This window comes from Danio rerio, chromosome 23 (assembly GCF_052040795.2).
Source record: "Danio rerio strain M-AB ecotype USA chromosome 23, GRCz13ab, whole genome shotgun sequence".
Classification (NCBI taxonomy): domain Eukaryota; kingdom Metazoa; phylum Chordata; class Actinopteri; order Cypriniformes; family Danionidae; genus Danio; species Danio rerio.
Genome location: NC_141043.1, coordinates 33,667,338 through 33,689,830, shown reverse-complemented (window position 1 = coordinate 33,689,830; position 22,493 = coordinate 33,667,338). Strand labels below are relative to the sequence as shown.

General features: G+C 36.0%; 1 protein-coding gene and 1 long non-coding RNA gene across 42 annotated transcripts in view; one reads left to right on the top strand and one right to left on the bottom strand.

The window, feature by feature from the left end:
• Positions 1-22,493, top strand: part of camta1a (calmodulin binding transcription activator 1a) — a 641,759-nt gene that overhangs the window by 18,839 nt on the left and 600,427 nt on the right. The gene's annotated exons all lie outside the window — the stretch shown is intronic.
• LOC141380515 (uncharacterized) lies at positions 1,069-5,102 on the bottom strand. Its single transcript, XR_015523749.1, has 3 exons — positions 4,879-5,102; positions 4,254-4,597; positions 1,069-4,181 (listed from the first exon to the last, which is right to left on the bottom strand). It is a non-coding gene; the product is annotated as an uncharacterized LOC141380515 (long non-coding RNA).

The window sequence follows — 22,493 nt, the reverse complement described above, 5'->3', positions numbered from 1 at the left end:
ATATTATGATTATATTCTGTTAAATTCTGTTTATATTCTTATGTAACAGATTTTATTAACTTAAGGGTCAAATATCTGTGTTTGCAGAAATTCCTGCGAAGACTCATTTGGAAATATGTTTGTGTATATTTTTATAAAATCAATAAGCTGTAAAAAATCAATTTGTTCAGTGCTCACACGTTGTATCAGATGACTTTAAAACTTTTTGCATTGCTCTACAACTCTGGCTTGTTGTCATTCTAAGCACCTCTTTTAACCTTTGGTGGGGAATTGGGAAGTGTAGTTAACATAGCTTATGTGGTTTGATAAGATTCAGCTTTTGAATGTTACTTATAAAACAAACAGGCAATTTCCATGCTTATCTCCAGGGCTGGATTTTAATCTTGCGATAAATCTGGATTCTTCAAAAGCGCAACATGCGTTTTTACCACTAACAACCCAAGCATATTAAGTTTGCACTTCATATACAGCTCTAGTGTTGTGTCATTATGTATTACATATTTTAAATGACAGTGAGGCATGTTATAAATTTTTATGCTCATTGTTATTGTTTAAATGGTTGGAGTCCCAGCTGGGCCAGTTGGCATTTCTGTATGAAGTTTGCATGTTCTCTCCATGTTCGTGTGGGTTTCCCCCACAGTCCAAACACATACGCTATAGATGAATTGAGTAGCTAGAAGGACATCCGCTAAGTAACACATATGATAGAATAGTTGGCGGTTCATTCCGCTGTGGTGACCCCTGATAAATAAGGGACTAAGCTGAAGGAAACTGAATGATTAAATGAAAAGTTTGGATATATTATTTGTGTAAATTATATTTTCTACCAAAAAAAATAAATAAATTAAGGGCTTGACAAACCAAGCCATCGGCCAGCCGATGCACTTCATTGGTCAGTTTGTTTGTATTGGTCAGTGTTGCTGCATGTTGGAAGTACCCAATGCTTAATTTGAGCTGTGTATATGTGTGTGAGAGAGGGAGAGAGTATGTGAATGAGTGCAAGCGAAGGCTGCGTGGATTGTGTGTACACACACACGATGGTAGTCACCATGCGCAAGTTCAGCCAATCAGCTTTCTTACATTTACAATCACTCTTATTGGTTAGTGATTGTTTCGAGCAAAGTGAGCAGTGAAAATAAATAATGTCATAGTGGCCTACTAAATAACATTTATATTTTCAAAGTGGCAAAGAGGCAGTCAAGCATATTTTGATTATTTAAAACCACAAGTAAATCTGATAATGAGCCTGATCTCTAGAAGATGAAACTGCAACCCTGGATCAGGATAGCGGGAGACGGATCAGCCAGAAAACATATAAATATTAGCTAAAGTCATTTACTTATTATTTTTTTTACTTGGCACATAATGAGTGAACTGAATAATGATTGTTCATAAGATTTATGTTTGTAGCTACATGTTTTTATTAACCACCAGGCATGGGACGATAACTGTTTTCAAGGTATACCACGGTTTGGAAAAGTCAAGGTTTTAAAACAGCCAAATTTTCTGCTATATCGTTATACCGTATACTGCTATACCGTGTATACCATATACCTAAGGTATGTGTAAGATTTTTTATTTTCGTTTTTTTTTTGTTTTTTTAGGACAACAGTACCTCAAGCAGAAAACATACCCAAAGATGCTGTTTTAAATTTTAAAGTAATCTGTGTTTTTAAAACAAATAAAGACAGCACAAGTAAATTTATTTTAATTATTTAGCCTGACATGTTTACTGCTCCAAAATATTTAAAATTCATTCATTCATTTTCTTTTCAGCTTAGTCCCTTTATTAATCCAGGATTGCCGCAGTGGAATAAATCGCCAACTTTTCCAGCATGTTTTTATGCAGCGGATGCCCTTTCAGCCGCAACCCATCTCTGGGAAACAACCACACACACACTCATTCACACTCATACACTACAGACAATTTAGGCAACCCAATTCACCTGTAACGCATGTTTTTGGACTGTGGGGAAAACCGGAGCACCCTGAGAAAACTCACGCGAAGGCAGGGAGAAGATGCAAACTCAACATAGAAGCGCCAAATGAGCCAGCCGAAGCTTGAACAGCGACCTTCTTGCTGTGAGGCGACAGCACTACCTACTGCGCCACTGCGTCGCCAAATATTTAAAATGTTTCTCAAAAAAATATATTCTGTTCTAAGGGGAAAAAAAGTTCTTGTTTTTTACTCAGACTTGTAAAATGAATATATTTTAGAGGAGTAATCACAATACCGTGAAACTATGGAACCATGATATTTTTTTATCAAAGGTTATCATACTGTCAGGCCCATGCCTATCCATGACTGACCTACAGTATATCGTTGTGCCACAAAATAATTAAAGATTCTTCAGAAATGTGATGCTCTTTTTTTGCGCTATCACCGTTTAATGGCGTCATGTTCCAGGAAAACTGAAACTGTGTGGTGGATGTCGGTCACAGTGACTTTTATTTCCAGTTTTTATTTAAATTTTAATTTAGTAAATTATTAATTTACAAATTAAGCACTGAAAGTTCTATTTTCCCATTTTGAGACTACTACTACTACCCATGGGTGTGGGCTGTTGGCTTGTTAATAGCTGGTGTTTGTATATTGTGGCTTTCGCGACAGCTCTAATCGTCTTGAATACTTTGGACAGTTGTGGTAACAGTGTGAAAAAGACTTTTATATTTTATAACAGGACTCTTTTATTATTCTATTGTACTTCAATGTTTAATCAGGATAAAACTTAAAAATACATGCAAATGATATATTTTTATGATTGAACACTGCAATTTAACTAGAGTGTAATAGTCATGGAGACAATATTTCAAGAGATGGATTGACAAATTTCTGTCAGTTTAATATGTGCCTGCTTGTATATCACCCGCCTGTATATCTATTTTTCTTTACCTGTTTTTTTTGTTGTTGTTATTTTAATCAAGAGCAGCAAGAGATGTCTGCTGCATACTGATGTAGAGCAACAATTAAAAGACCATACCCACTATCCCCCAAAGTATTTGCTTGATTTATCAGTTGAGTACTGGAGAAGACCAAATTCCTAACGCAGTAAGTAACATGTCAGTATTTTGTAGCTGACACGAAGGCGACAGACTGGCAAAGAAGGCAGTTGTCCTCCCTGAAATAATAAACAGCCCCGTTTGAAGAGATCACCACAGGCATCTCAGAAAAGCAAAAAAAAGCAGCAACATGTCTTTTGGGAAATTCTGTGTTTGCAGTTAGTAAGTGTTGGACTGGGGCCCATCCCACTTCAAACCCCCCCAACTCCCACAATCCAACAGTTAGAAGTTGTGAGCTGGAAACGAGCCGTGTCTGTAGGCACAGCTGTGTCAAGACCTGCTGCTGTGATATATTTTTTTTCCAGTCCTACCTGCCCTTCTAATGAGAGAATTCCCTTCTGAGTGGGTGGCAAGCCGAAGCAGAAAAACCTTTTTTGTCCCTCCACTAGTTTCTCGTTTCTCTCTAACTCGCTCTCTGTTTGTGGGAGCTCTTTCTATAGGCTATCTATTATACTCTCTTGGTCCTCTGTCTATTCTTTACTTTCTTCCCCTCATGCACCTGACTGGAGAGTTGCTTTCTCCTGATCAGGGCTGCTGTAGTAATTGGCTGCCCCCTCAGCTGGGCTCAGCGCTGCACATCTTCCAATATAACAGGCTAGCGTTTCAGCCTGCCTTGCACTTTAGGATCTGACAACTAAATTGTTGTTCGCCGGTAGGGAGACAGAATTATGTTAATGTCCACATCGTCACTGCTGTTTAGGCAAGAAAATACTGGAAACAAGATGGCATTAGAGGCTGCAGTTGCGCAGCAGGATCTGCCGTTTACATCCATGGGATCAAAGCGAGGAAGAGGGTTGTTATGGCTGAGGCCCAGCAGACAGTCGTTAGATTGTTAAACCAGACTTCATCCTCTGATGCTCTCTCAGTGTGTAAGACTGCTAGCTCTATATCTATGTAAAGTCAGTCCAGGTGGAGGTTTGTCACCTTTTGTACTTTTCCTTGCTGGCTTTGTTTAAAACAAATGACCTTGAATAATAAATATTAGCCAATTAAAGTTAGCTGTCCACTTCAGAATTATGTCAGATATGTTTGTCCCAGCTCTGGCCCACACATTTAGCTTTTGCTTGGCCCACATGCCGCAGTGAATTACAGTACGACTGGACCAAGTCTGGCTCCAATATCTGGGCCATGTCTCAGTCAAGTTAATAACCAATAACCAAGCCTGAACTGGGCCAGATATGTTGGTGTGTCACGACTGCAATGAAATTGATCAACCCATGAATCATTGTGCTTTAGGTGTGCTATGCGCATGCTTTTTCTTTAAGCGACCTGACTGGTAGATAATTTTCTCTTTATTTAAAAAATAATGAAAATTTATTTTAAATGTGGGTCAAGATAGGCCAAACTTATATGGCCCACATAGTAATTTTTAACATCTGGGCCAAATACTACAATTTACATCTGGCCCAAGTATTTTGTGCCGCATTAAAAACGGTGCCACCTGTCGGCGCAATAGCCTAGTGGTTAGCGCGTCGACATATGGTGCAGTAGCACGTCAGGGCGTCCCGAGAACGAATCCCGGCTCGAGAACATTTCCCTACCCTACCCCCTCTCTCTCTCCAACTTCGCTTCCTGTCTAAATACTGTCCTATCTAATAAAGGCAAAAAATGCCAAAAATAAATCCCCCCCCCAAAAAAGATGGTGCTACCTATGCCAAACCAGGACGAGACGTCGGATGAAACGTTAAACCAAGGTCCTGTCTGTGGTCATTAAGAATCCCATGGCACTTCAGTGTATCCCCGGTGCCAAAGTCCCTTAATAGACCCTTACAATCATGGCCTACCAATTATCCCCATCCACCGAATTAGCTTTATCACTGTCTCTCCACTCCACCGATAGCTGGTGTGTGGTGAGCGCACTGACACCAATGTCCTGTGACTGCCGTCGCATCCTCCAAGTGGATGCTGGACACTGGTGGTTTTGTGGAGAGACCCCCTCATGATTTTGAAGCGCTCTGGCTGTAAAGCCATACACAATAAATCCCGAAGGAAAATGAATGAATGGAATTAATTTTTAAGTACAGATAAACTTATTTAAATATTTACATTTACATTACATTTAGTCATTTAGCAGACGCTTTTATCCAAAGCGACTTACAAATGAGGACAAGGAAGCAATTTACACAACTATAAGAGCAACAATGAATAAGTGCTATAGGCAAGTTTCAGGTCTGTAAAGTCCTATATATTTTAAGATGCAATTAAAAATAAATATAACAGAAATATAATTCTTTTCAGTATACTTTTTAATCCATAAATAAAAACACATTTTGTACTAAATTAAGACATTTAGTATTCAAGTAGAAAATGAATATGGGATAAAGTTAGCTGCAACTGCTTAATTAGAGTCAGTTTTTCCCATTTTAATAGTAATTAAGGTTTGGATTAAGACTGTTACTATATGGGTGACATGGTGGCGCAGTGAGTAACGCTGTCACCTCACAGCAAATTGCCAGTTGCCATTTCTGTGTGGAGTTTGCATGTTTTTCACGTGTTCGCATGGGTTTCCTTTCGGTGTTCCGGTTTCCCCCAGTCAAGACATGTGCTATAGGTGAACTGGGTAAGCTAAATTGTCAGTAGTGTATGTGTGTATATCCTGGTCCTCCAGGTAGGGGGTTGAGATTTGGGATAACAACCCACTCATTAAAAACTAGGTGTTATGAAACACCAATATGCTGCGTCTAAATATAATCGTAGATATAAATGGCCCTGGGAGTACGTAAGTGTAATTGTATACTGTTAGCAAACATCCTGATGCTATTGCTAAACATGAAAACCAGGGTCAGTATTGCTTTCAGTTGGAGTTACACTTCAATTTCTATAAAGCGGCTTTTCTGAGTTTTTTTTCTTGCAGACATTGTGACCTTGCCAGACCGAACATAGAAAAAGAAATGTAGAAACCTCAAACAATACAGCATGCTTACTATGGAATCGCACTATAAATTTTATTGTGAAATACAAGTTTGCAACACTTTGCCACAACTACAACGAGAAGGATTCAGAAGAAAGATATTGTTAGAATTGCTTTTTAGAATGATTTTCCCCAGCTGATTAACCATAAAATACTGACAGCCAGTCAGAATCCATTGAAAATGTAAGATCATGCGCAATATAAAGATACAGGCGACACTGTTGAGAAGCACACTGCTTGATGTTAAGCCCTAATTTAAATAATTATTTGAAGATAATGACTATTGTGGAAACAATTGGTTATAAATGATTTAAAAATATATGTAAGTTATGAAACTCATTCTGGCAAATGGAAGTTTAAAAATAACCTGTACAGCAGGAATCCAGTGCTAGTTTCAGCATCTTTGTGTTGAAAATGCAGGAAAACTGATTACAATTGGTAAATTAACTATTTGATTAGATTACACATAACAAGCCCTATAGTATGTTTAGATGCGATAATAGCACAGTGAGGACAACTGCTGGTTACAAAGGATAATGCAGAATACATTCATTCATTCATTTTCTTTTCGGCTTATTCACTTTATTAATCTGGGGTTGCTACAGCGGAATGAACTGCCAACTTATCCAGCATATGTTTTACACAGCAGATTCCCTTCCAGCTGCAACCCATCACTGGGAAACACCCATACACACTCATTCACACACATATACTATGGCAATTTGCCAGCTGACCCAGCCGAGGCTCGAACCAGCAACCTTCTTGCTGTGAGGCTATCGTGCTACCCACTGGTCCACCGTGATGTCCTAATACTGAATAGCTTAATGATAAACAGATCGTTATCGTGCGTCTGTGTGGACACATATATATTTATATTTATCATGTTTGGCGTGAACGGGACTTAATCAATGTCTAAATTCACATATAAAGACATAATGACTAAGCTTTCCTCAGCCTTCTGCTTCACCTGTGCATCTGCCCAGTCATAACAGCTCCGTGACTTTGGGAATGTTTTCTTGTCGTTTTGTTCCCCGGCACTCTCCGCAATTTTATTTTTATTTTTTATGACGCTGGAGCTCATTCCCAGTCCCCGAGCCGCAGTAATGTCAGATAAGGGTGTGTGTTGACACTGATAGACTGCTCTTTATTAAAGCAGCCGGCGTTAGAACTTTAGCAAATTAGCATTCCGCTCTGTTCTCTGTCTGCTTTTAACTGCGGAGCAATGAGCCCTCATTTCAATGCCATTCATTTTATTTGGTGAAAAAGGAGCATAGCCCAAACATCTCGAGAGGTCTTTCAAGTTGTGCTCTGGGAGGAGTTAGAAGGGATTTTATTAGTATGAAGGGTTTTTAATTAACAACCAGTCATCTAATCGGAGCAGTGAATGTTCTTCACTCTCCTGGATGTGAGCTCATATTCAGCGCCAGTCAGCTTCGTACCTGTCTTCAAATCCCTAATAGCATTTTACACTGATAAACGTCTGCTTTTAATTCACAGCGAATACAGCGGACGGCTTATTTGAGCTGTTTTACCATTTAATTATCGTCCCTCATACTGTTTTTTTGTAATCATAATGTTTCATTTCATTATTCTCAAAACAAATAGTAACTTAGTGAACTAACTGTCTAACATGATGCGGATGTTCATATCAGCGTGCAATAGTGGCTCAGGGTTTGGCTGGTTAGTGTAAACTAGGCACTACAAATCACATACTGCTGCAGTTCTAGTTGTGCAACCACCATTAGGATGAATGCGAATGATACATTTTTATTTATTTTTTTATTTATAGACTCTTTGCCTCATAGTAGGCCTAAGTGCTTTATCGAGTTCTACAATATATCATTTTACATTTTATGTTTAATGTTATGGTATGAGGTAGGGCTGCACAATATATCATTTCAGCATCGCAATGTGATCATTTACTGTATATGCAACATTGAGTTGGTATGATAATTCATAATTTGCTTGTGTTTTGGATGCCTATAATGATTTTAAAGGCATTCAGGCATAATAAGTGACTTTAACAAGAATTAATTTTATTTAATTATTTAAATTTTATTAGTCAGTTACTGTAACTGAATATTGCTAGAATCGGAAAACAATGAAACAGTTTATTTCAATTGTATCTGTTTCTTGATTGTATATATAGATTGTTTATTCGATTTTATGGAGATGCACCCCCACTGCAGAATCATCCCGATCAGTCTAATTTTATAAACTCTTTCCAAATAGAAATATTTAGTCATCTGGTGAAATTGTATTCATATCGCAATATACACTCACTGGCCACTTTATTAGGTACAACTCCTCCTTAACACAAATTTCTAATCAGACTGCAGCAGCTCAATGCGTTTAGGTGTGTAGACGTGGTCAATACGATCTTCTGCAGTTAAAACTGAGCATTAGAATGGGGAAGAAAGGTGATTTGAATTGAACTGAAGATTTGAAGTGACTGAATGTGGCATGGTTGTTGGTGCTAGACGGGCTGGTCTGAGTATTTCAGCTGTTCTATTGGGATTTTCAAGCACAACCATCTCTAGGGTTTATAGAGAATGGTCAGAAAAAGAGAAAATATCCAGTGAATGGCAGTTCTGGGAGCGTAAATGCCTTATTGATGCCAGAGGTCAGAGGAGAATGGCCAGACTGGTTTAACTGTTGCCTTTCTATCAGTTCACTCAAATAACCACTCATAACGACTGAAGTATATTTCCAGTGCCTTGCTGAATGTGTGCCACAAAGGAATAACGCAGTTCTGAAGGATAAAGGGGGTCCAACCTGGTACTAGTAAGGTGTACCTAATAAAGTGGCCAGTGAGTGCATATTGAAGAGTAAAAAATATTACAATGTTAGATTTTTCCAATATCGTGCAGCCCTAGTATGAGGAAATACTCTTTATATCAATATAGAATAATTGATATAAATCTGGCAAAAATGTGTTGTGCTTTATATTAAAAATGAAATCAAAACTAACCATATGTTTTTGTTACCTCACTGCTAATTTTGTGCAGAACAATAATTTGTACGTGTCATTAAGAAAAAAGTTTGCCCTATTCAACTTTAATTGAATAGTAAAAAATGCACTTTCTGTTTTTTTTTCAGTTAAATTGTAAGATTACGTATGTTTTAGGTATTGAGGTATCGAGGTAACATACTTAACTCCACCCCTCAACCGTCAGTTTTGAAAACAAACAGAAATGGCGAGGAGAAGATGTCTGTTAGGTTGTAATAACTCTTCTAAAACACATTTCCCAACATTCTGAATGAAACGCCTTCTTTACTTTATTCAATCAGCTCGCAGTATAAAAACAAGCCACACCCACTTTTTCTCATTTAATATTATATTTTTCTAGGAACTGCGTCACAATGCGAAAAAAATTTAAATAATAACGTTCGCAGCTTCTGGTTCATGTAGACTGTAAGGGGATTTAAAATAACTAAAGATAAAGAATTTATATAATTAATAGTTGTTGTGTGAAGTGACTCGATGTCTTGCTGACAGATATGCTACTTGCACAGTTTAATGTGTTAATGTGAGATGCAAAGTTTTTCTTAATATGTAACTTGGAGTTCACATTTTCTCCATCTGTAAATGTTAGAAAGTCATAAAAATATTCCCTTTTAGCTGTCAGGGGTGCATGAGGCTTCTGTATGCTTGTTACTTCTAAACGTCAAAAATTTCAGTCAGCAAGTACTGCCATACGAAATTTGCCCCAAGCCAAAATATGTAGAATTTGAAACTTACAGTGACTATTGTAATAAGAGTTATCAAAATAGTTTGTTATTTTAAAAAGTAAATTTACCTTCTGCTTGCTTTAGTTTTAGATTGTAAAATGTGATGATTTTAACATAATGTGTTGCACAGCAGATATGTACATGGTTAAATTTAGTCATGCCTAAATGCAAAAATTTAATATATTGTGAAAATGAACATGCACAATATTGATATCCTGGACAATTCAATATACTCTAATTAAATACTATAATTAAGGAAACAGCAATTAATCGCAACATGAAAATATGATAACATCATAAGCCTAGATAATTTCATTATTATATTATATTATATTATATTATATTATATTATATTATATTATATTATATTATATTATATTATATTATATTATATTATATTATATTATATTATTTTTATTACATTATATTATATTATATTATATTATATTACATTATATTAGATTAGATTAGATTAGATTAGATTAGATTATGTTTTGTTTTGTTATATTATAACCCCAAATCAGAAGAAGTTGGGATAGTATGAAAAATCCAAACAAAAAAAAGAAAGTTTTGATTTTCAAATTTACTTTGACTTGTATTTCATTGCAGACAATATGGACACAAACTATTTCATGTTTTGTCTGGTCAACTTCATTTCAGTTGTACATATAGATAATTTACATGTCATTCAGGCCTGCAACACATTCCAAAAGTTGAGACAGGAGCAGTTTAGGGTTAGTAATGAGGTGTATTGGTTATATAATAATGTGATTTGGAACAGATGATTGTAATTATGATTTGGTACAAAAGCAGCGTCCAAGGTCGATTCCTTTAGGAGCAAAGATGGACCGAAGATCGCCAGTTTGCTGAAAAATATGTGAGAAAATTATTGAAAATCTTTAAAAACAATGTTCCTCGAAGAAAGATAGGATGGTATTCACACATATTATATTTTATTAAATTAGTTCAATGCATTTAATTTTACCATTGTTTAGTTGGACAACATACAATTAGAAAAATACATATATTTAGCACAATGTAGAAAAAAATATGAGGTATGATTTTTTTAGCTTTACCTTGGAATTAATAATCTCTTAAAGATAGCCACATAACCATCATATGAGATTCACATGCTAAAATTGACATATCTGGAACACATGTAAACCAATTTAGGTAATATTTAAAAATTGCATGGTTAATTTGTACATGTATTTCACATACGGAGAAGCTCATGTGATGCTTATGTGATTTCCTCTTAGAGATGTCATCAGTGAGCATGTCACAGGAAATGTGTTTGTTGACTCTGATAAGTGACAGGCCTCGGATATGGGCTGTTTGTGTGTGTGTGTGTGTGTGTGTGTGTGTGTGGTCTGAAATGATTACAGAAGGGCAGGTATTAGAGTTGTGACTGGTCTGAGAGGACTCCACCTACACTGTCTGATCTCTATCTGAGGTTGTCTGCAGATGACCAAGACCTGTCACCACCTGCCTGTCTTTGTAATCGTTCATCAGAATGCAATAAGCATTCAGGTCTGGATTTATTCACAACTCCCCCTTTTCACAACCCAAGCAATTCCTGATGGATAAAATCAAGCGCTGTCCTGTTTTGCTTTGAAATGGTGAATTATGAAGTTGTAGCTTCTTTTCGTAATTTTGTTTATATATTAGAATGTTACAAAATAGCCATTTGCAATTGTATTTGTCATTTATCTACAAAATTTAAAAGCTTGAATTTTAATTTGGTGTTTTCAAGGTTTGAAAAGTGTTTCGATATTGGATAAAGTGCTTAACTTCTTGGAAGTGTAATTGTGTTGCTTTCTTTATAATTAGAATTTTCGACTTTTGCATAAAATTAAAACTATGGAGTCTGCATATGTAGGACTGTCACAATAATCAATATATCAACTTGTCGCGTAATACTGGAGATGATCTAAATAATTTTTGGTTATGCAATGTGTATCGTCCATACATAAAAAACAATTCTAGCAACATTTTAGCTCTATTTGAGGTGTCAGTGTCAGTATAATATGAATTACTATAGTATATTTTCATGTTGGTGCCTGACAACTGAAAATAGATCTGGTAGTAGATATCGCAGCCTTGGTTACTTGCACTTTTTGTTAACATTTATTATTAAACTTATTTATTTGTTTAGGATATACGTTTTCACATTCTGATTTCAGTGCCTAATTATTAAATTGCTAAAATTACTATAATTAAATGTAATATTAATTTCCCTTGTGTGTGTCACTTGTAATATGCTGACTGGACTTTGTAGCTGGGTGTTTTTGGGAGGCATATTTAATCGCTATACATTCTTTTATGTCCCAATATGTACCTGCTACTTGTATAGAAATAATGCTGATATGATGTATAAAACACAATCGGTAGTTGGCAAACATATTGAGTGGATATGTTTATAAATCTGACTTTGAAAGAGTCGGTGCCTCACCAGCCACAAACCTTACTGCATGTCACGCGGCACTCATGTCTCATCACATAGGGCAGGGGTGTCAAACTCAATTCCTGGAGGGCCGAAGCCCTGCACAGTTTAGTTCCAACCCTGCTCCAACACACCTGTAGGTTTCAAACAAGCCTGAAGGACTTAATTAGTTTGATCAGGTGTGTTTAATTAGGGTTGGAACTAAACTGTGCAGAGCTGCGGCCCTTTTGGAACTGAGTTTGACCCGTGACATAGGTGCAAACAAAACTGACATTTAGCCTACAATCCTTGCACAACCTACAGTTTTATCTGTTATCTCTCTCTCTAATAGTGCCCAATTTTAATGTGAGATTTTGAAAAACAGATCTAAATTTAGCAGGAACGGTCAGGTCAGGAAGAAACGGGGCAGGTCGGGAAGCAGTTGACAAAGACTGAATATATACGGTAGGAGCAGTCGTGTGCGGTATAAAACCTGGCGGGAGTGGGATTAAAATTTAATTCTCGCACAGATCTCTAGTGCATACATTTTACTTTGGAAGGGTGCAAGAACCCTGTTGTTAGGCCATCATACTTTAATTTCACCTTTTACATTCACTGACACTGGTTGCAACACAGATAAATCGTTTTTTTCTCTGTCTCTGTGTGTGGGAAGACGGCTTGTTGTCATTGGTGAGCAGGTGCTCTATGCTAATGTTAATTGAGTGAGCCAAATGATTCCAGATACCAGTCTCAGCTCTCTACTGTAAAACTCATTTACCCTTGTACAATCTCTCCCATCAGTGTACGCCACGTTCAGCACACACCCCAATCTCCAGAATTATCTCCATGCCCCAAACGAAAGAGCACAGAGAGTCACACTGTTGTTTCACGGCCTTATCAGGTAGCTGTAAACTCTTTGTTAGGACCTTGCTCCAGGCTGGGATTACACTCCTCTCAGTGAGCCGTTATTTCTCCCTCATTCTGTCACCTCTACCTTTTCTTATTCCAGATTTCACAGGCATCCTTTAAGTCCATATTCTCCCAGTATTGTCTTTTATAACTTTAGACACCCAAACATCAGAGAAAATTAAAAACAGAGGTGTTACAGAATGGACAGGCAGGGTGACTTTGCCTTTTAAGAAGCACTAGGGACATGGGGCTTTGCCATTTTGAAGTGAGCATCTTTGATTTCTGGTCAGCTTGTGCTTGAGACATGGGCCTTTGTTTTATATTCACAAACAGAAGCCGGAGCTTTCGTGGGGTTCTCAGACAAATTGAAAAGGGTTCAGGTAACAGGAAGCGCACACTTGAGAATCACATTTCTTGAATAAGGTATAAGGCTTTGTTGAGCACAGTCACTGTAAGACATTTTCAAAGGTGGCACAGGTAGACAGGAAGGACGACTAAAAGTCAGAGCCTTTAAATTGAAACCCACTATTATAAAACAGTCTTGAGGATGTATTGTATTTATGAATACAAACTAAATCAGACACACGTAAAATATATATATATATATATATATATATATATATATATATATATATATATATATATATATATATATATATATATATATATATCATATATATCATATATATATATATATCATATATATATATTATATTATATATATATATATATATATATATATATATATATATATATATATATATATATATATATATATATATATATATATATATCTATCAAATATATATCATATATATATATCATATATATATATATATATATATATATATATATATATATATATATATATATATTATATTATATATATATATATATATATATATATATATATATATATTATATTATATATATATATATATATATATATATATATATATATATATATATATATATATATATATATATATATATGCAAATAGACATTATGCGATCAGATTTTTTAAATTATGGCTGAACCTTATAAATGGAAGTTAATAATTTTCACTAGATAAAAGAGAGAATATTAAAAAACACTTTAAATAAATATTACATATGGATGTATTTATTTAATGGGCAAACAATTATGTAATGACCCATAAAATGTACAGTTATTAGTAGTGCTGCATGATTCTGGCTAAAATGAGAATCACATTGTTTTTTGTTGCTTATAATAAAGATCACGAATTTCACACGATTCTGTAGATGTAAAATAAAGGTTAATAATCACCTGGTTGACCTTTTTATCCATATGTTCTCATTTTCACAGGTTATCATAATATTTATCAGAGTTGTGTCAGTATATTATTCTATCCATGTGGGCCAAATTTTTTTTTCAAGTAGTGCACATTTAATGGTTAATATGAGTAGGCTATTATTATTGTTATTTCTTGAACATATACACTGTAAATCCAAATAAGTTAAACCATTTGAGGAAACCAATTACAACAAACCATTTAAGTTCAATAACATATTGATATATGTACATTTGAGTGTGTCTCGGACATTACCAAGAAGGCTATTCCAAAGTTTAGGGGCCATAAATGAGAAGGGCTGATCTCCTTTAGTGGACTTTGCTATTCTGAGTACTACCGGAAGCCCTTAGTGTAACTTGTGGAGCTGTGGTTGATGGATTTGCTCTTCAGTGTTTGGACTTTCAGCATTGAAAATTAAACCACACTGAACTGAACTATACTGAACTTCAACTCTGAAAACTGGACTGACACAGTTTCAATTTCGATTGACTAGAACTTCTATGTTAAGTTGCTTTGACACAATCTACATTGTAAAAGCGCTATAGAAATAATAGAATTTGAATAGACTTCGTTTACCAAGTGCAGCACAAAAAGTAGTTATTATTGAGTAATAACAAGCCTCACAATGTTGTATTTTTATCAAAGATCTGTGTAAAATGTAGTGGTACAAAAATTACCAAATTGAAGGATGATTCACATATTTATTGGCTTCTAGTCACACTACCCTGTGATTATTTTCGTGAATTAAAATTAATAAAGTGAAATAAATCAAATCTCTTATGACTTTGTCGACAGTGATAAGTGATGTTTTTGCTATTGCATTCATTAAATACAGGGTATAGAAGACAAAGAGAAAGACATCTAGAGATCTGTAATGTGATTATGTCTATATGGCTATATTTCTCAGTCCAAACATATGACAAAATCCTATTCTTTGACATAAACAGATGTGTGCAATATAGGAGCTGATTGTCTGACAACTGGAGAAGAATGAACGATTCACAAGTGGACCAGTTTTGCTGATGTCTCTGTCATTTGAGAAAAGCAAATATCTCTATAGCAGATGTAGAGAATGAGGCCCTTATACTGGGGTTATTTCAATATTGCATAACATTTTGACAGTGTAACACAAGCAGTCAGACCTGGAGATGGGTAATTGGCTGCAGCATATGTGTCTTGATTTGTCATCAGTGACGCGAGTGGCGGCGAAACACATGTATAAGCGCATTAGCTTAGAGACAGAGGAAATCGAACTGATTTGCAAGCATGCTCATAACCACATTTACAGGATTTGGTATAGCGTCACATTCGCAAATGATAGATGATTGTTTGTCACAATTACAGCCCTGGGAAAATGGCGGGGGTGGTTTTTGACGGTGACTCAGGCATATTATGTCATTTTTTTGACTCCCTGTTAGGATGTTTGTTATGGATTAGATATCCTGTCATTGTGCTGGTGCTGAAATTTAGATTGAGCTCACAAAGTAATGGCTTAGGCATGAACATGAAATTAAGGCTTTATGTGCATTCCTGTTTTATTATATGCATAACATGTTAATTTTATAATCATCTGGGGGACAAAATGCACTTTTTTTGTCATTTTAGGGGTTTGAGGCAGTCAGAGGATTATTTATTGCATACAATGAATTTTAAAATTATGTTTATTTATTTATTTGGAAAGGTTTTGTATCTAGCTCCCTTAAAAAGGGTGACTCTGTATCTTTATTTTCAAAGATAGAACTACTCATCTTTTTTCATTAATTTTCCTTCAGCTTAGTCCCTTTTTCAGAGGTCACCACAGCGGAATGAACCACCAACTATTCCAGCATATATTTCATGAAGTGGATGTCCTTCCAGCTGTCACCCATACACACTCCTAAACGGCCAATTTAGTTTATCCAATTCACTTATGGGCATGTCTTTGGACTAGTGCTGCACAATATATCGTTTCATCATCGATATCGCCATGTGTGCATTCGCAATAGTCACATCGCAGCATCTGCAATGTGGAGTTGGGATTATTATTGTTGATCAGCAGTGAAGAATGTATAGTGTTTATATTTTACATTACATTTGATTATTCAGAAGGGCCAGGACAAAATAGTAATTTGCATGAGGTGGCGCTTCTCGTAATGGCAGAGTGAACATATATAAATGTTGCAATTCTTTGATATATTTGTGCTGTTAATAAACAAATACATCTTATATGTTTTTGATGCATTTTTCCCCTCCTCATTTACAAATATCATGATACATTGTGGATCTTTTTCTTGTGATATATTGCTGATATTGTGATGCATCATTATCGGGGGGAAAATATGATAGTATTGAACAGGGCTGGGCAATATTAGCAAAAAATAATATCACAAAAATGTTTCATATCATTCGATATCGATCATTTTTGAACATTTTTTTAACTAACCATTTAGGAATAATAGGATTTTTTTATTGAACTAGTTTATTTTAATTTACCAACATTACGAAGTAAAATAGTGTTAATAGTCAATAACAAAATATTTAAACAAAATAGGTGATCTCTTTATAACAAAATAAACTAAGTGTTAAAGAGACCCTTAAACTTGATAAAGAAAATGTTACAAAGTGTGTGCAATGGTAAAGTGTAAATGTTGAACAATCAAAGCAAACTTTAAGGTGTGAATAATAATGGTACAGTAAACCTCAAACACAAATTATGATAATCAAATCTGAGCTTTCAAGTAAAGGAACCAACCATCAATATTCAAATACATACTGAATATTAAAAATTGTGAAGTTGAAATACTACATTCCCTCTATGCTAAAACCGCTTTCAGATGGCGTGCTAGTGGTTCGGATGCACAAGAAAAGAAACCAAAAAGCCACTCAAGCGATATCTTGACATTCTTTTTTTTATTTACAATCTTCTCACTGCTGCTATACGACACTCATTTTCGCATGTGTTGTTATTCTGACCTGAAGTGACAAGTGTGTGTGTGGATTTCTTAACCATTTACAATGGACTTTGGGCTCGCACTCCCCTGGCCTCTCTCGTAACTAGGCGACCATTTTGTCAGAGGATGACAAATGTACAAATCATTGCAGCCACTCCGATGCAAGTTTATGGAGAAAAGTAAAAAGCACTGCAGTGTTTGAGTGTGCTGTGTTTGTCAGAGGTAATTAGTCTGCCGTTATTGCTGAAATGTCTATATTACATACAAAATGTGAAGCAGGTTGGCTAGTTGTACTTGCATAAATTGCGGTGCGCTCGTTTGAATTCAGAAAAGTAAAAAAAAAATTTTAGCTAGGTGCGGCTGCAACATGTGTGTCGCTCCCATATGCTTGTCGTGCAAGTCGTTCGCCTCCATTGGAAATGAAAAACTTACACCCTAAGCTTATTGTTACTGCCTTTAAGGTACTCTCAGCGGCCACATTTTAATAAAAGTATAGCGTTTCATACCGAAAATACATACCAAATCTTATTTTTTTTTATATTGACAATGGTTGTTTGGTCAATAAATATCGATGACGATTTTATCGCCCAGCCCTAGTATCGTATAGTAATACTGTATCTGACTACTTACTTGACTTTTATCTTTCCTCTATCTTATTTTTTTATTCTTGCAATTTCTTTGATTCACTCCTCTACAAGATTATTCCAATTAAAGCTAATGATTTCATTCCAAATAGAGCTATTCAAGCTGAAATTGTTTTCATATCGCAATATAAATTGCAGCAAAATAAAATATTGCAGTGTCAGATTTGTCCAGATTTGTCATGCAGCCCTACTTTAGACTGTGGGGGAAACCGAAGCACCCAGAGGAAACCCATGCGAACACAGGGATGCTAACTCTACTCAGAAATGCCAACTGGCCCAGTGGGGTCTTGATCCAGTGACCTTCGTGCTGTGAAGCGACAGTGCTAACCACTGAGCCTCCGTGCTGCCCCCTACTCATCCATAGTCAAACCTTTTATTTTCTGATTCATCCATACGACTAATATCTTACAGGGGTTTAGTGGTATGGAATGTAAATGTCATGTGGTTGCAGGTGACAGACAAACGAAAGTATAATCAGCAGTTGGTCGTAAGGCGATTAATAATTGAACTCAATTTACAGTTGTAGACAATTTCATTGTAATTTAGAAATTCCACCCTGAAAGTGAACTTTCACTTAACAATGAAAGTTAAATGGCAGTGATTTGACTGGCCTGCCAAGCCCCTAGGAATGGAAAGCGAGAGACAGACAAGGTAAGAATGGAAGAAAGCCTGATATATGACCCTGCCTTAATTGCCCCAGAACAAATTGTATTCCCTTTTTTTCCCTTTTATCTTTAGCCAGCATTTGTGCTTTTTACTGTTCTTTGGAGCAGTCAGGATCAGGGTGGCTGTGTACTTTATTGGGTAGTTAAAGTCTTAATAAAGCTTAGCATCAGTTCCCCTTAAGCCCTTGAGAGTGGACGTCCACTGCCGAAATACCTCAAGTCCAGTGGCGTAGCGGACGGGCCCGCAGGGCACGCACCGCGGGGGGGCCACGCGTGATTGGGGGGCCCCGCGTCGTCGCGATTTTCAATAAACTGTTGGGAACAACTGTGGTCGGAACCAAAGTTCACACGTCTGTGTTCTCTGAACACCTCTCAAGCGGTGGACTACTTCATTCTGATTGCTTGCCGCCAATGTTCCCAACTTAGCGACTTTTCAGACCCCCCTAGCGACTTTTTTGTGTGTTATTGGAGATTTTTTTAGACTGTCATTTTTCCATACTGTACCGTCCCTACTCTTCTCAACGAGCTGCGTGTGATGCCGCCGGCCCCTCCCCCGCCTCACAGCACTGACAGGCGGCCCAGTCAGTCCTCTACAGCAGCCTCTCCCACCTGCAGCCCGAGAGCAGATCACCCCTCTGCGTACCGACGACAAATAATTTAGCACAGGCAGTGTGAAGGTTTTTCCCTTGTACAGTCAAACCGATCTACTTCTATTTTATTTTAACAATTTAATTGGACCGTTTATTCTTTTCTTGTTCACAATCACAGATATTTTAGTGACAGTTTCTGAACTTGTCTGAGTTTATTTCATATGAGAGATTACTGCACATTCACTAACGTTACACATCTGTTATGATATACTGTATTCAAACAGCAATAAATTTAGTTAAATAAACATGCTTATATAAAGTGTAGTGCAATTATAAATACCCCTTTATTAACCATAGGCTGTTAAACAGAAACGGTAGAACGTGATGACGTCAGTGATATGCAAATTGACGTATGACGTATCCCCCCCCCCCCTTCATCAGGGGGCCCCGTCAGCGATCCCTGCAGGGGGGCCTCTGCATTTTGCGCTACGCCACTGCTCAAGTCTGATGGTTCTCATCACAATATGTCACAATTTCATTTTTCACCTTTTTCCTCGCAGTACGCCAGGCCCATTAATTCACATTTTCATTCATCTAACATTTTTACCTTCTCATTCTGCGAGTTGCTCATTAGTCGCTCTTTGCAGTGAGAATAATTGGTACCCATTAATTAATGATCCCTGTTATGTGCTGTGTATGAAGATTGTTGAAGAACTGCCGAGGATAATCTAATATTAAACCATATACAGTTGAAGTCAGAATAATTAGTGTTCCTGCATTATTAGCCCCACTGCATATTTTTCCCCAATTTTTGTTTAACGCAAAGAAGATTTTTTTTCTGCACGTTTTTTAAACATGAAAATTTTAATAAATAATTTCCAATAACTAACATTTTTTTTTTTTGCCATGATGACAGTACATAATATTTAACTAGATGTTTTTCAACATTAAATCGTAAGTAGGCTAATTAGGTTAACTAGGCAAGTTAGGGTAATTAGGCAAGTCATTGTATAACGATGGTTTGTTCTGTAGACAATTGGAAAAAAATACATCAGAGGGCTAATAATATTGACCTTAAAATAATTTTTTAAATGCGTTTATTATGGGTGTAACTAGGGTTGTAACAATATACCGGTATGACGGTTTACCACGATTTGAACGTGCACGATTATCATACCATGAACAATTGCATATCAACGGTTTTAACCCTTAAAGACCGAGACAGCCGCCCGCGGCTAAAAATAAGTATTGCTCTTAAATGTTTAATAACTTTTGATCCGCTGATCCAATTCATACAATTCAAAGATTGGCATAAAGAAGAGAATCTCAGCTTTCCAGTGCTGTATCACATAACATTCGCGGACTTTCAGAGGCTCCGGAATCAATGCGGTTACGTCATCAACATTTGACAACGCTGATTTGACAAAGAAACGCTCGTCACTGTGTCTCCGGACAAACCAGACATGATACATTGATGCATTGTCCCTCCTCCATGCCCAGATTGGTTCAAACTCGCTATATCACAACCAATAAGCATAGGTTTCGCTTTTGTTTGTGGACCAAGCTTTTTGAACAACACGGAATGAGAGAAAGGCATACATTTTTGCGCGGCTAAATAAAACGCAAAAAAAAGTTTTGCATGAAATAATTCTCATACTAAGTACTTTTTCATGCACAGCAGCACAGAAACATGACAAAATAGTGACATAGCAAAGACGAACTGCTGCTCTTGCTGTTTTAAAAAGACGCAAATGAAGGTGCAGCTGTTTGTCTGCATTGCAGACAACCATATCCATATCCATAGACAACCATATCCATGCTGGCACATAAAACCTAGGTATGTTCCATATTGAATCTAGTTTCGTTATGTAACTATTTATAGTATAGTAAATATTTATATCTATTTTTTACTGAGGATTTGCACCATGTTTATTTGGACTTTGACACATTATTTATTATTTTCTTATTTTTATTTGTTCATTGTAAGTGGTGTTGTTTATAGTAACTAAAAATATATTATCTGGAAAAAGTCAAATTTGCTTCACTGTTCTATTATTTTGTAACATTTGTAACATACCGTATACCGCGAAACCGTCAAACCGTGGTATTGTTTTAGACGATTATCATACCGTGAAAAATTCATACCGTTACAACCCTAGGTGTAACATATCGCTGGTGATCCGTGATTCGTACGGATCACAGCCTACAGTTCGGAACGCACGTGACCTGCGGATGAATAACTTTTTTTAACTTGTAGGTTAATCCAACATTTATAACAATTGCAGAGAGATCGCCTACCACATCATTCAAATCATGTGTATGAGAGCATTTTGGCTTTCCTGTAAAATATAAAGATGACAGAAAAAGTTGTGGTAGGACCCATCTAAATGCTTTCTTAAGGTGTTTTCTGTCACTGGTTGTTTAGCCTATGTTAATGCATTCAGTGTAAAGCTACTAAATTAAACATTAAAAGATCGGGATCTCAATTCAAACCCACACAACATAAATGATAAAGATTTGGGTATGTTTATTAATTCGAAGCGCTTCAATCTAATTTGCATTTGATCGAGAGAGACTCAGTTTTTACACTTTCAGTTAGTTACAAACATTTAAATAACAGAAGTACTGGCAGTACAGTTTATAGTTCAGATATAAACACTGATGTTTATGATAAAGCTTAAAATCAATGTTTAATGGAACTTTGATGCTGGTCAATATTTTAGCAATTACATTGTTTAGCCAATAGGTGGCGACCATCCAAATTATGTAATTGAATAGGTCTTCAAAAATGATACACCTATAATCAAACATGACCTTTTATGTGTGATTTGAATCATTAATTGAAAATAAATATATGTTATGTTGTACAAGATGTTAGATTTCTATATTTAGCATTATCAGCAACAGTAGCAAAGATCATATATCGTTTTGAATATTTTCCCTTCTTTCAGCTTGTTCTTTCTTGATTCAAAATTTTAATTAAATGACAGATTCTAAGTTCTGTTTGTTAAAACCAGTGGTTTTTGCAGTAATATTTTTGTATAAATGGAAAGCAAATTAAATTTCTCTCCTCGCTTTTTTGCTGATTCGAAAAATGGTCCGATCTGTGAAACTGTAGTGTGATCAGTTACAACACTACCGTTTATTCTAGTCGAAATAAAACAAATAAGACTTTCTCCTGAATAAATACTGTGGAAAAATTCCTTGCTCATCATTTAGGAAATAATTAAAAAAGAAAAAAAATTACAGGAAGGCTAATTAGTTAATCTATTCATTCACTAAACTATATATATTATCATGCAATAATACATCATGGG